Here is a 13470-nt window from a genome sequence, read left to right on the forward strand (position 1 = left end):
CGTAAATGAGCCTCCATGGAAGTTTCAAATGCTCAATAAAGAAATTCCTAACTTCAGAACAGATCAAAATACGCAAAATCTGCTCCAAAGCGATGTTCTTGTTTTTGGGGGGAGAAATAAAGTAAGCCTCGTTATGAATTTTAATTTATTTCGACGAAAATCAAACGCGAAACGAAATGGAGTGTGCTCGAACAGGAATTTAAATAGGGAGAAGTACTGAGATATTTAAAAACAATGGCAATTGTTAAGTGACGCGAAAGCGTAATTGCTCAACCATCAATGAAACGCATTTTCATTTCAATATGCATTAAACGCACTTCACGTTACGTGCAGTTTCAATGACACCGTGATCTCGATTAGCAACGGCCGATAATCGCATTTTCAAATTAACAAATCAGCCCTCGTTATCAATTAAACTTTTAATTAAGAACAATAGCGCCTACATATCCTTGCTTTCCCTCCACACGTTTGCCTTTTCGCTGCCATATCCATACGCTGTTTCGTCGTCATACGCGATCAGAATTTAACTGGAAATACGGGTAAAAGCAACTGGGGATTTTTATGAAATTATTATATAAATTAATCAGAAACTTGTATAATTATGGGATTAGAAATTACCGAATATCAATCAATTTTAATTATACATTGGTTTCCTTGCAAATGTAGATACCATGATGTAATTTATTGCTAACGGATTGATAATTCGACGAACTACTATGTCTTTATTAAGCTTATAAGTTTGAAATTGTTAAATATTTAAACGATACGTAAATTCGGAACACGTGTCGAGTTGAAAAAGAGATTTGCTGGGAATTTTAGAAGAATCGACAAGTATCACGTTCCTAATAGTATGAAACAAATTAACAGTCAGAGGTTCTAAACTTGTAAATTCAGTGAAAATAGCAAATAACAGACGAAGAAGCGTATGAAGCATCGAATAGATAAAAATGAAAGATCATTTAGTTGGTAATCGTTGATATTGAAAGAATTCTTTATTAAACAAGTAATAAACTTTTAACAATTATTTACACTTGGACATCCAGCTTAATAGTCACAGTATTTGTATAGTAATCAATTACAGCCAGCTAGGTTAAACTGTATCATTTAATGAAACTTTCACACGACTACAAAAATTCGATATTACGAAACCAAAAGGTAGATCCTGATAAAGAAAAAAAAAAAAAAAAAAAATGCTACACTGAAAAATATTGGTCTGGGCAAATACTTTTTCCAATCACTATAGAAAACTGCTGCAAATGGTTCGGATATCCATTTAACAAAAACAAAAACAGAAACATCTGCTTGTCCAATTCTTTCTTTAGCACTGCAATTGTGTCGTGCATCGAGAAACCATTGAAGAAACGATTGCCTTTCGATCGATCGAAGAATAGAACGAAGAAAAAGATAGAGGATGGACGCGATGTGCGAATCAGAGAGGCACACAAGCAGATTGGAGATTCCAAAGTCTCTGCCGAAACGTGATCACTGCATTTTTTATCGAGCCCGGGGCATCGCGAGAGGTTTCACCGGCCCTCCTCGCATCGAGAGTCCGCGCGCATTTTATCACCCGGTCGCTGCGGGCGTTACACCTGCAGATCCCCGGTTTTCTTTCCTTTTTGCGGCCCGGGACGAACCACGGCGCTCTTCGATACTCCGTGTGTCCAGTACCCGGCTCCGCTGGCGATTCTCCCCTTCTACAGAATGTTAAATTTTGGAAATTTGCCTTTTATGAAGTCGATGATACACGACGAATATGCGACAGGATGATTTAAAAAGCCGTGACATTTGTATAATTTTTATTCTGTCTCTTGTGATTGTTGAACATTCGTTGTCGTATAATTTGTTATAACGCGAGAAAAGTAGTTCAATTTTGGAAATTTGTCTCGCAGGGTCGCGATGTTATCCATACGTTGAATACATGACAAGGTGATTTAAAAAGCTACGATTACTTTTATCTGGTCTTGTGGAGATTCGTTGATTTATCATTCGTTAAAATATTAGGAAAGTAGATAATTAGGACGCGGTTGTGTACAAAATGCGATAGTGTGATTTAAAAGAATTTTAATATTTGTATTATCATTTTTTTTGGTTCTTTGAAGACTTCCAGCCTTACTGTTTCGGAGATTTACCGATTTATTATTTATCGAGATACAGGCATTATCATTCTTGCAATATATTATAATTAATTATTTAATCGTTGCAGTGGATCAAGGTTTTATGGGTCTGCAGATAAACCGGCAACGCGTGGCTCGTTCAGACACCAGAGTCTTTAAGGATTATGGAATTATTTATGAATAACTTGCACTGAAGCAAATCGTTCGTTCGGTCTCTCACCATAAGGAATTCGCGAATAGACGAACGCGTAGTAAATCCGACACTGGACTTATTTAATAAAATATAAATACATTCTAGAACATTAGAATGGAACCAGTTTGCTGTCGTAAAAGATGTTCACCTATCAAAAGGATCAGATTTTGAAACATTCGCGAAGCAGTTTATGTAACAAAAATGATTAAACGTTAGAGAATTCCTTTCAAGATGAATCAACGACGTTCCTCGTCTTATCCAGATCCACAATTACACGTTAATCGCGGTGATACCTCGATTAAAGCAACAGACAGCAGCTGGGAATCTTCGTTCCCCTTCGTTTCCCTGCAGGCGGTATGAAATGCACGGCGAACGAACGAAAACAGAAGCAAAATCGCGGGAAACGTAAATTGCATCTGCCCTTTGATATCTTATCGCGAGGCTACCCTGGCGGAACCCGTAATAATTAGTAATTGCCGCCTGGGGTTAATCGCCTAGTATTTCGTTTCTAGCAGTAGATTTCGTGCCACTCAACTATGCATAGGATCTAGTCGCCGCCTTCGTTAATTCTCGGATTTACATTCGCGGATTTATACTCCTTAAAATGTTTTCCACATTGTGGACCAATTATTATTAGGATCGGAATAAATGGAACATATCGGACATCGAACATATCTTTGTTGTAATATCCGGGCGTAAGTGTTTCAAAAGCTTATTAGTTATTTCACGATCTCAATGTGTAGATTCGAAAGACTAATAGTTTAAATAATATGAAAATTATTTTCTCTCTGTGCTCCACATTTTCGATATGTAAATATTTTACAATCGTTGAATGATTTATAAGAATGAACGTGATCATAATCATGCGTAAAAATCCCGCATGATTTGTCAAAAGATTACTTTTATCATTAGGTAAAAGTAACCCCAAAACGAGGATTCTTTTAATAACGAAACTCACCGATGATTGTTACACAATTAGTTTCTTTCGTTTGTACTGGTAAATAATTATTCGATGGTAATAAAATATTTACATATCAATCTGAAGCGCAGAAAGCGATTTCTATTTTGATTAAACCTTCGCTGTTTGAAATCCAAGTAACAACATCTGACAACAATTTAAATTTCTAAATTCCTAGAACATCTTCCTTTTCATAATGCATACACTATTAAAACTTGTCAATTAAACGTTCTACGTTTATAGAATTCTAATCGAAGACGTATTCCTGCAGACAGCGCAAACGCTTAGAACGTATCAGTTTGCACGTGCCATCGTCTCAGAAATCTCTACGTTTAATTATTCAGAGATCTAATTAGCCTCGATAAGTCGACTACTGTCGATAGCACGAAATATCGTGGCTGCGAGTCCACGGGTATTGAATTCTGGGACACCAGGTCGGTGAATTGAATTCCAAGCGATGGTTACCACGATGGGTTACTGGAATCGGATTGGAGTAGGTTGATACGCTTTCATAGCATACGTCAGGTTGAGGTTAGGTTTTCGAGGGGGTCGAAATGGATATCTAAGTTGTTGTAAGTGAGGATCGGTGTTTTAGTTAAATAGTTCCATTGTTTCGTATTCTATTCTGTTCTATTCTATTGTATTTGTTGAAGTGGTCAACACTTCTAAGGAAACTCTACATCTGGTCTTTAGTTTTCTCAAGCACTGAAGCCATCGACAGCGCATAGGCAAAAGAATGCGTCGAAGGCAAACCATAAACAGCAGATAGGCGACGTTGGCTTCAGGATTCTTCAGTCATAGGGTAACACTGCTAGTGTAACATCATCTCAGTCCGCATCGGGGACCAGGCCGCGCTTCGGAACCGGACGGAAATAAAGATGTGGCGGCACTCGGCCACAATGTATGTCGCCGAAGCGAAGTGCCTAATGAACCCTCGATATCCCAACGGTCCTTTCGCCGAATGTTCGAGAACGCCTAACAAACGCCTGGATAGTGGGGATATTGAGAGATGACAAGGATAAAGAATCGGATTCCGCCGGAAGTCAAGTAGTTGTAAGAGCTTCAGTCTTGAAAAGTCGCGTATGGAGTTCAGAAGCGAATTGTAGTTAGTGTAAATTTTACGTGACACTAGCGTGCGGATCTGGATCAGCTCAATTATATTCCGAACTTTGTATTTACACTTTAGTATTCAAAATATATATTTTCTACCTTACAATTTATCCACGCGTTCCTTTGTATTCACATACATCCAATAACCTCGACAGTATTTGCAATTCCTTAATTTTAATGTCGATCGTTTAATCTATACGCTTAATTCTTCTCTGTAGTAATCGTTTACGTTTTATACTGTACTTGGCATCAATATTGTAATATTGAAATCAAACGTAGTCAAATTTTATTTCTAGCGTTACTCCACGTTAAAAAAGTTTTGTTGGATATAACTTTCGTAAATGAAACTGGAAGGGAAGAATTGCGAAGAAATACCAAATACGAAAATATAAAATTACAAATTGCAAAATAAATCAATTTAGAATTTTTTATAGAACGAGACATTTTGGTTAAATCGTCTAACTTTTTATTTATCGATTGGTAGATTTGAAATCTGTTAAATATCATTTCTTCATTCGTGAATCTCTGTCGCATTTCTATTAAAAATAAATTATATCGCGCTTATCTGTGCAAGAATTCAACTCCACCTATTAAGACTTGTCTTTAGTAGACTAAAATATCGTGATTATAGAAATTAATTAATTAAGCGCTGAAAGGGTAACTTCTTGTAAAATCTGGCAAGTCCAATAAGTCAATGTACTGAATCTGCAGTTCATATATTTTACGCTTCGGCGACGAAGACGATAAATCAATCGATCGAGAATTTTCCAATTAAGTCGCAATAGAAGCAAAAATATGTGGAGACAAAAAAGAGGAGAAAGAACGCGGCTGTTGGCGAAGAAAGCGAAGAATCGAAGAAAGTAGCGGAGCTTGCAAAATAAACGCGGTAATAACGGTAGAAAATTATGAAACGCGTGTAAACAGGGTTGCCAAGGATTCGAAACGAGTGCACGAGTAAAGATAAAAGAAGAAACGAAACTGGAGAGCTCGGGAAGAAGTCGGAAGTAATTGCGGAAGAAAACGGAAGCTCGTGCGAAGCAACAAAAGGTGTAGACCAGGGGAAACAAATGAAACCCGGAGAGTATCTGGAAAAAAAAAGTATGCGAGGGAAGAACGACGAAAGACAAAGAACGAGGTATTAACGAAAAAGAAAAAGGGAGAAAAGAAGGAAGAAAAAGAAAAGGAAGAGAGTAACAGAAGGACAGAAGAGTCGGATAAAAAGATGGGAAATGGAAAGAAAAAAGGTGAGAATGAAGAGAGTCGGTGAAAAAAGAAAAAAGAAGAAAAAACAAAAAGAGAATGTTGTATGAAGGAAATAAGGGCGAAAGAAGAGGGAGACGGGAGAGGGAAAGAAGATAAATCGTCGAAGGTACACTCGGTAGCCAATAAATCGTGCAGCGGGGCCCCGAGGTTACCAAGATTGCTACGTGTCACATTCTTGCGGAAAATTGGACCGGTGGAAGTACTTTAAAGCCAGGCAAATTCGCGTCGTGAATGGACACGTACGTGGACGTGCTCGACCACCCAACAATCCCGAAAAAATTTCCAGGGAAATGCCATTTCCCTGGTGTTCCTCTTCATTTTTAAATCCTCCATCACTAGCGTTCGTGCACCGATTCTTGTTACTTGTAATTACTTCTCGTTTATTCTTGCTTTTCCATCTTTTTGGTTTCTCTTTTCTTTTTATTTTAGACAATATCACGAGCAAGGAAGAATTTTTTTATTGCAAGTTTGAGGTGGTCGAAAATAGGAAAATATATTAATCGAAATAGTCTAGAATCGAATCTTGCTTGTTTATTACTGCGATCTGTGATCTTGTCTGAAATATTGTTACGACGATGGTCGGATCTACGAAGAGCGATTTTGGTTTATAATCGCGCTATTTGGGTAGAAACTCTGTAGAGTTGCAGTAAAAATTGTATATTAATTACATTATATCGCCGTATTTCTATTCTGTTTCAAAAAATATACTTCGATTTAGCTGTATTTACGTTGCATTAAAATTTTAATTAACATATTCTCTACTCCGCGGTAATATGATATTCGAACATAAATCCGAAACAGAATTTATAACTACCAATTTGTAAATCGCGTAAATCTTGGAAAAGGGAGATGTAATTTCGGTCAATATGACATAAAAATATTATCAAACTCGGTTTGCTGGACACGTTAAATGAGTGAAAATTCATGGCGAGTAACGGGATTGAATGTTTCACCCACGGGATTACCGAGAACGAATTGCGAGAACGAGTCAATGCCCTTTTCTACGCTTCTCCCTGGGAAATGCAGTTAACTTAACGAGCTTGCATCAACGCGACCAGAGGAGGAAAGAGCCGTGTTCTCTTCGATCGGTATCGAAGAACGAAAAGTAATAAGAATAAGTCGCTTAAAATCGCAAATTGCAGGAGTTTAAACGCTTTTACGTAGAATAAGAAACTGCGCGTAATAAGGAACACCCTTTTCGTCCCTTTCGTTCTCATCTTCTCCCCTTTTTATGCTTCGTGATCATTATTCAGATAAAATCAAAGGAACGTCGTGTGAAATGAAGTGTTAATAGCAGAGAATTAACATCGAAATATCAGATGAAAAGGGGTCAAGGCATACAATTATATGCTAAAAATACTTTCCTAATTGTTGAATATATAATGCTATCAATAAGAATACTAATTTGACAAGAGGACAGTCGACACGTTTATCAGATAGTATTATGCTAAAATTTATACTTTCGTTGAAACAGAGATTTCCACGGCCGATGAGAAACAATCAGCTGCCTTCTTGCAGGAAGGATAATTACTTTCAAGTAATTGCCTCGCGAGACCGAGAATAAACTTTCTCGAGTTATTTTTGAAGCGCTCCGCGATTAGAAAGCAATTAATCACGCAACGAATACTCTAACCGTACCGTAGTAGCAATGCAAGCTCGAAGACGTTATCAATTATTTATATCCTCCTCCTTCCTATAGAGTAATCCATCTTTACTTTCAAAGTTGCTACCACCTTTACCGTGTTATTGAATGTAACTAAATACAATTCTCACTATTACGAGAATAAGCTTTTAAACTTTCCTCTAAGCCATTCCAGAGGTGTAATTAATAATCGATTAATATTCCCTATCGACAAGTGTAAATTTATTTACTTGTTCTTTATAAATTCAAAGAAGTCAACAAATTTAGTCATCGACAAAAAGCCAAAGTTCCAATTTACAGAATCGTTTTATCAAACTGTGTTACAAACACGTTATATAAACTTTATCGTTTGTCTGTCTTACTGTCTTACAATCTTATACAGCTACCTTTTCAAAAACGAAAACAAAAAATTCCACTGATCTTTCTTTCACCTCAATTCCTATTTTAACTCTCGACCCGTTCCCACGCGCAGAGATCGAGCGTTCGAACTCTCCTAATCATCAAAGCGAAATCGGAATTCGGAGCAACCAGCTCCAAACCCTTGCAAACCTTGGCAACAGACCATAATCCACTTTGGTAGCGTTTCGAACCGCCCTCCAACGAACTCGTTCGATTCGCGTGTTCCTAGAAACTCTCACGCTCCCGCAACCATCCGTCCAACGTCCCGTCACCGCCTCGGCGACCCTTAATTAGATTCACCGAGAACGTCGGATAAGATCTCATTAAAATTCCATCGCGGCATCTGTAGCAGCGCAATGTTCGAAGGTCCGCGTTCGTTCGTTCGCTGGCTGACGCATGATAATGCGGTTTCTCCGGAGGGCAGCGGAATGCAACACGCGAACGAAGCCTCTGCAAGGACAGTTCCGTCATTGAAGAAAGCATAGAGGAGCTTACCGAAGAAAGAGCAAGAGAAAGAGGCGAAGAAGAAGGAGACGCACGAATGAAAGAGAGAGACGATGGACACCGGATACACGCGCTGCCTTATCCGTAATGAAACTGTTGCTCTTCGTGGCAGGTAATTACCGTAATCTCGTTCCGGGGGAATTGTAGCAGAATTTTTACCGAACTCGTTGCGACGTGCACGCGTTTGTTCCTGATTAAAGCCCTGTACACGCTTGCTCAACTTGTACTCGCGATGTTATCCGCCGGAGTTACACGGTTTCGTTAAGTGGAGGCTGAGGAGTGTCGCGTTTTGCTGCGAGTCGATGTTTAGGATTCGAAAGGCTGAGAATGATTCTACGAATATATGAACGAGGATTAATTGTAACGCAGAGAATATCGGTATCGTTTGGTAGCGATCACACACGGTTAATGTAAAATCTCTTTAAACTCTGTACTCGTTATAACGTACGTGACATTTATGTGTTTCATTTTAAATGTAAAAATATATGACAGTACTGCGACGAAATGTAGATGCTTAAAAGGGAACAAAAAAGCCGAATAAATTTAGAAAAATTATATTTCTAACAAATGTAGGTACTCCACTCCGTTGTAACCTACATTCATTTGCATTAAACACGATAATAAATAACTCGAAAGAGACATCTACGTACGAATAGATAATGAGAAGAATGTATCAGTAAATAACGCTCTCAAAATTTCGAAAAGTATCGATTCGTTATAGAAGCGAAAGTTGGCGATTACAACAGAAGAGATTTCGTTGAAATTTCAAAGCATACGTACAGGGGTTTCGCAGACAGTGTATTGCGAAATGAAAGAAGTATTGGAATGGCGAAGCACGTTCACGCACTTCGTGACGTTAAAGATCCTTTGATATACCGTAGTCCTGTTGTTAATCGGCTTTCGCTTTGACGTTGCTCGATGAAATTGCAACTTTTCACCAAAACTGTCGTCGCGAAGTTGCGAACTAGCGAGTTGCTTTCCTGAGCTACGTAACGAACATATACAGGGCTTAATAATAGCTAGAATATGTTCCACGTTACTTTTCAGACGAACTTTTAAATTCCATGTTTTGCGAAAGATCGCTTTAATACTATTAATTTTACACGATTGCAACATTACACAATTTTGCAATCTTTTTATTTCTAACTAAGCTACGTATTTTTTATAGCGTCGAGGTAAAATAAATTACAGAAAGAAGTTTGTTTTTTCTTCGTTCATAAATTCCTCTTTTAAACCAATTCAACGAACGTCTAATCACGAAGTAGCGAGAAACTTGTCGAAACTCTTGTTCAGGAAAAGGTATGCAAGAATACTAATGATGGACTAAGAAGATCGACCCAGTTCTTCACTGAAAAATATTAAGCAACTTGCTAGATCTGTTCTAGAGAGCGTTTCACGTGGCTTTTTCGAGAACTACTCCTTGACTTTCGTTAGTAAAAACTCTAAGTATTTAAATATAAAACATTTATTTAATCACTTAAAGTAATCATTTCCTTCCTTTACGCGCTTCCTATATCCCAACTTATAAATATTCCCCATAAACGTATTTAAAAAAAAAACTCGAATCTACATCGCTAGTCGAAAGTACTATCATCGATCATTTCTATATTTAATACAAATAAAATATTTATTGCACATCGTGAACCATTTCCATCATGCGCGTATCGTACAATGGGAAATTGTAACTGTACTAAAATTTGATAAAATTTTTCGACAAATGTAACCAGTAGACGTCCTAATAAATACTCACGGCCAGTAGTGTGCATTTTAATTTACCGAGTCTGTATCTCATCCAACGAAAGAACCAAATCGAGAAGAGATGCACGAAAACATGATGTACCTTTAGCAACACATTTTTTTCTGGGTGAAGCCACCCTGTCGAGGCGAGAGGGGGCGAGACATGCCTCGCGGAGACGGGAACTTTCCACCGGTGTAACAGTGACGGGCTTTTTGATCTTATTACTGCCGAAGAAGGAGCGGGCCGATCTCGCAAAAGGTCGTATCTACCGGCGCATCGAGCTGGATGCGGCGCTTGCAGCTTCTCCGCGGCAAATTACGAGTCAACGGAAAAAGAAGAAAAGAAGGGAAAAGAAATAAGGAAAATGAAGAAAGGGCCATAAGAAGAAAGGGGATAAGAATCAACGAGGAAACAACAAAGGGTTAAGGCGTCGACGAGGGTAGGAGTACTAAACAAAAGTGTCTGAGAGGAGCAAAAGTGTTTAAATGTATTTTATTATCGGGAAGAAGTGGAAATGGAAAGAATCGCGGGTTGTTCGAGCGGAAAATGGCGAGTTGTAAAGATGGCAAAGAAATGGCGCTGGGTTGGAAAAGAGAGACGGAGATGAATAAGAAACGAGTTAGGAGCTTGGTAATGGTAATTAAACGCGCAGGATCTGGAAAGAAGGAGATCAGGCAGGTAAAGGTTTGCTGCTGTGGAATTATCGAGGATGTTGCAATTCGTTGGAATATTTTACGTATGAGCTGTTGAAATGTAGTTCTACGGTGCTTTTTAAATTATGGAGGACAGAATGGAATTTTGGCGTTGAAATATTTTCAAACTACGATGGCGCTAAAACGTAACGCCCTTTTGTAGTATCGTACTTTTAGAATTATGAAAGTTGAGGGATGAAATGCAATTTTACTACGTTTCGTTGAAATATTCTGCAAGTACGAGCTGTTTAATGAGGTCTTTGCGTAACGAAAGGCAAACAATAGCTATTGAGATCGTATTAAACGTTTAAATACTACGGACTACTAAAACGAGACTTGTCTATGATTCTTGTTTCAAATTGGGATTAAAAAAGAAAGTGTAGAAAAAGGCTCCAAAAGGATGTTTAAAACCGGCCAGAAAGAGGTCAGAAACGAAGTGAGAATCTGACTATGTAGAGAATGAATTCTATGTTGGAATGTTTTGTTACGATGATTTTTCCTTTAACCGAAGAATAATACGCTAATGGTTTAGTCTTCTTTTCTTTATATTTTATCGTCGATAAAATATATCGAATAAAGACACAGAGGCGTATAGAAACTTCGTGCAACGAAATAAAAGTACTTTCGTAGCTGAAAACAAACTGCTAAAGAGAATCCCAACGTCACAAAGAAACAGAAAAGGAGTACAAGACGTCGTAAAATCGTCGGAAAAGCAACGGAGAGATAATAACGGTCAAATGAAACGTAGCTCTTCCACGAAAATAAGTGACAGCTTAAACGAGTAGTATCTTCTGTAAAACACTCATAAGGAAAGGCATGATAAAAGATAAGGTAAAAAACCAGTAAGCACTATCTCTTCTAAAACAGATCTATTCAACATTGAAGCAGAAAGAAAGTGTATCATAAACTGTGAGAACATTGATAGATATAAGTTTGTAGACTTTTAGCGAGACTCATATACTTTTTACAAGACGTTCAAGGACAGAGTGAAGATAATAGATTGAGAAAGGAGGAAAATAGAAATAAAATGACGAAAATATGCCACGCGGAATATTCTGTTTTATTGTAGATCTTTTCTTTCTTCAATGACTATACTTTCATTTTTGTAGATGTCATCTTACGTTTCTTTAGCTTGTTTATATATTTTTCATTTTTTTTTTATTTATTTAGTTTCTTTATTTGATTTCTTTAATATTTACGTCCATAAATGTACGTTTTTATCAACACAATTCAAAGAACGAAAGCTAGGTAGACATTCGTTTTTCCTACCTATATTATAACGTACGAGTACTTTGAATAAATGCTGTGCATTTTTGCACCTTCAAATTTTCCGCAAAGTCCATAAAAGTCCTCGGTCTGCTGTATCATAGTAAAACAACGAAACATGTTACAACAAATATATTGCATAACAAAATACCACTAAAACTTATCGCTATTCCTTTACTTTATGCTATTCCACAAAACCATAAAAAGTCACAAAAGAAGCGACTAAACGAGAATAAGCAATATGCAGGAAGAAAGAGAAACAATTTCATGTAAACTTACAAAAGCATCCGTATGGCGAACAAATAATCAAGAAGAAGCGCGAAGACGCGTCATAGATAACCGGATAATTTCGAAGCAGACGAAGAAATTGGTAATTATCGATGGAAAACGAGCGATCCATCGAATTTGGATGTTTGAAAGGCGGTTAAGGCCGGTAACGAAGAGGATGAAGAAGAAAGGGGAGGATGAGGGGGTGTGAGAGGACCAGAAAGTTTACGAGAAGACCGGAGCATGAACACGTCAAGGTGAAGCCTGAGGCGTCTTCGACGGTTATCATCCACCTGGAACACGGCTGTGTTCGCGTAATACGTGTGCATGATGTGAACAGAGCGCCCGGGAGATGGATAAGGAGAGGAATAAACGGGAGGAAGCGAGATCGACAGTGAGGATGGACACAACGTGCCTCGATCTAAATACCAGGCATTAAAGCCAACTATAACGCTCTTTGAATCTCGATTATCAACGATTCCACCTTCGAGATATATTGCCTCGATAGAGATCGAGCCTTGTGAAACATCCCTCGGTGGAATCGCCAGCGTTTTACGTGTCGTGTGACGTCGAGCAGGTGGAAAACCAGTTTTTCTTTTTCGTTTGTTAAATACATAGCGGTAGTGCTCTGAGTTGGGTTGCTGAGCGTTAATTTGTCTGGCTGAAAATCTTAATGACGTACAGTGACTGTGGAATAGAAAAAGTAATTGATACAGCTTTGTATTTGTTACAGTATTTATGTAACAATTAATTAGGTCTAAGTATATTGAATTTTGAATCAGTCGGTAGTATTCTCATGTAACTACGAAGATTTGTCTCACTTGACTTGTCTCACTTCTTATCGTTGTTATGATACAATTTAATTTTGAACGTGACAAGATATCTTTCCAAAAAGTACTTTCTAACGATGACCAGCACGTTGGATAATAGTCGGAACAATCTTTCTTCGAACAGTGTGAAGAGGAAGGTAGTCAAAGTTCATCGGAGAAGTTTACGCAAGAGCGTGGACCGATGTCGGGTGACGGAAATGGAAATGGAAACAACCAGGTACATCGTTTGGTTGTCTAGCGTATTGTGGCGTGACGTGTCGTCGGCGAAGATACAGCAAGTTGTAGCCAAACTTCACGGTTTGTCGGCGTACAGTTGGTTACGAATGAGGCACGCGAAGCCACGTCCAACTGGTTTAACAAGTCATTACACAATTTGTCAGGGCAAGTTTCGCGTCTAGCGCAATGAAATTTTCGAATCCGTTCGTGCTTCGTCAACCTGTTCAGATGAAATTTCGTTTCTCTTCAGGCAGAATAGCAAATCAAATGTTAACATT

At 38.2% G+C, this 13470-nt stretch overlaps 1 protein-coding gene across 3 annotated transcripts in view; it reads right to left on the bottom strand.

The window, feature by feature from the left end:
* Alpha-man-ia (alpha-Mannosidase class I a) overlaps positions 1 to 13470 on the bottom strand; it is a 218109-nt gene that overhangs the window by 139771 nt on the left and 64868 nt on the right. The gene's annotated exons all lie outside the window — the stretch shown is intronic.

This window comes from Bombus fervidus, chromosome 8 (assembly GCF_041682495.2).
Source record: "Bombus fervidus isolate BK054 chromosome 8, iyBomFerv1, whole genome shotgun sequence".
Taxonomy (NCBI): domain Eukaryota; kingdom Metazoa; phylum Arthropoda; class Insecta; order Hymenoptera; family Apidae; genus Bombus; species Bombus fervidus.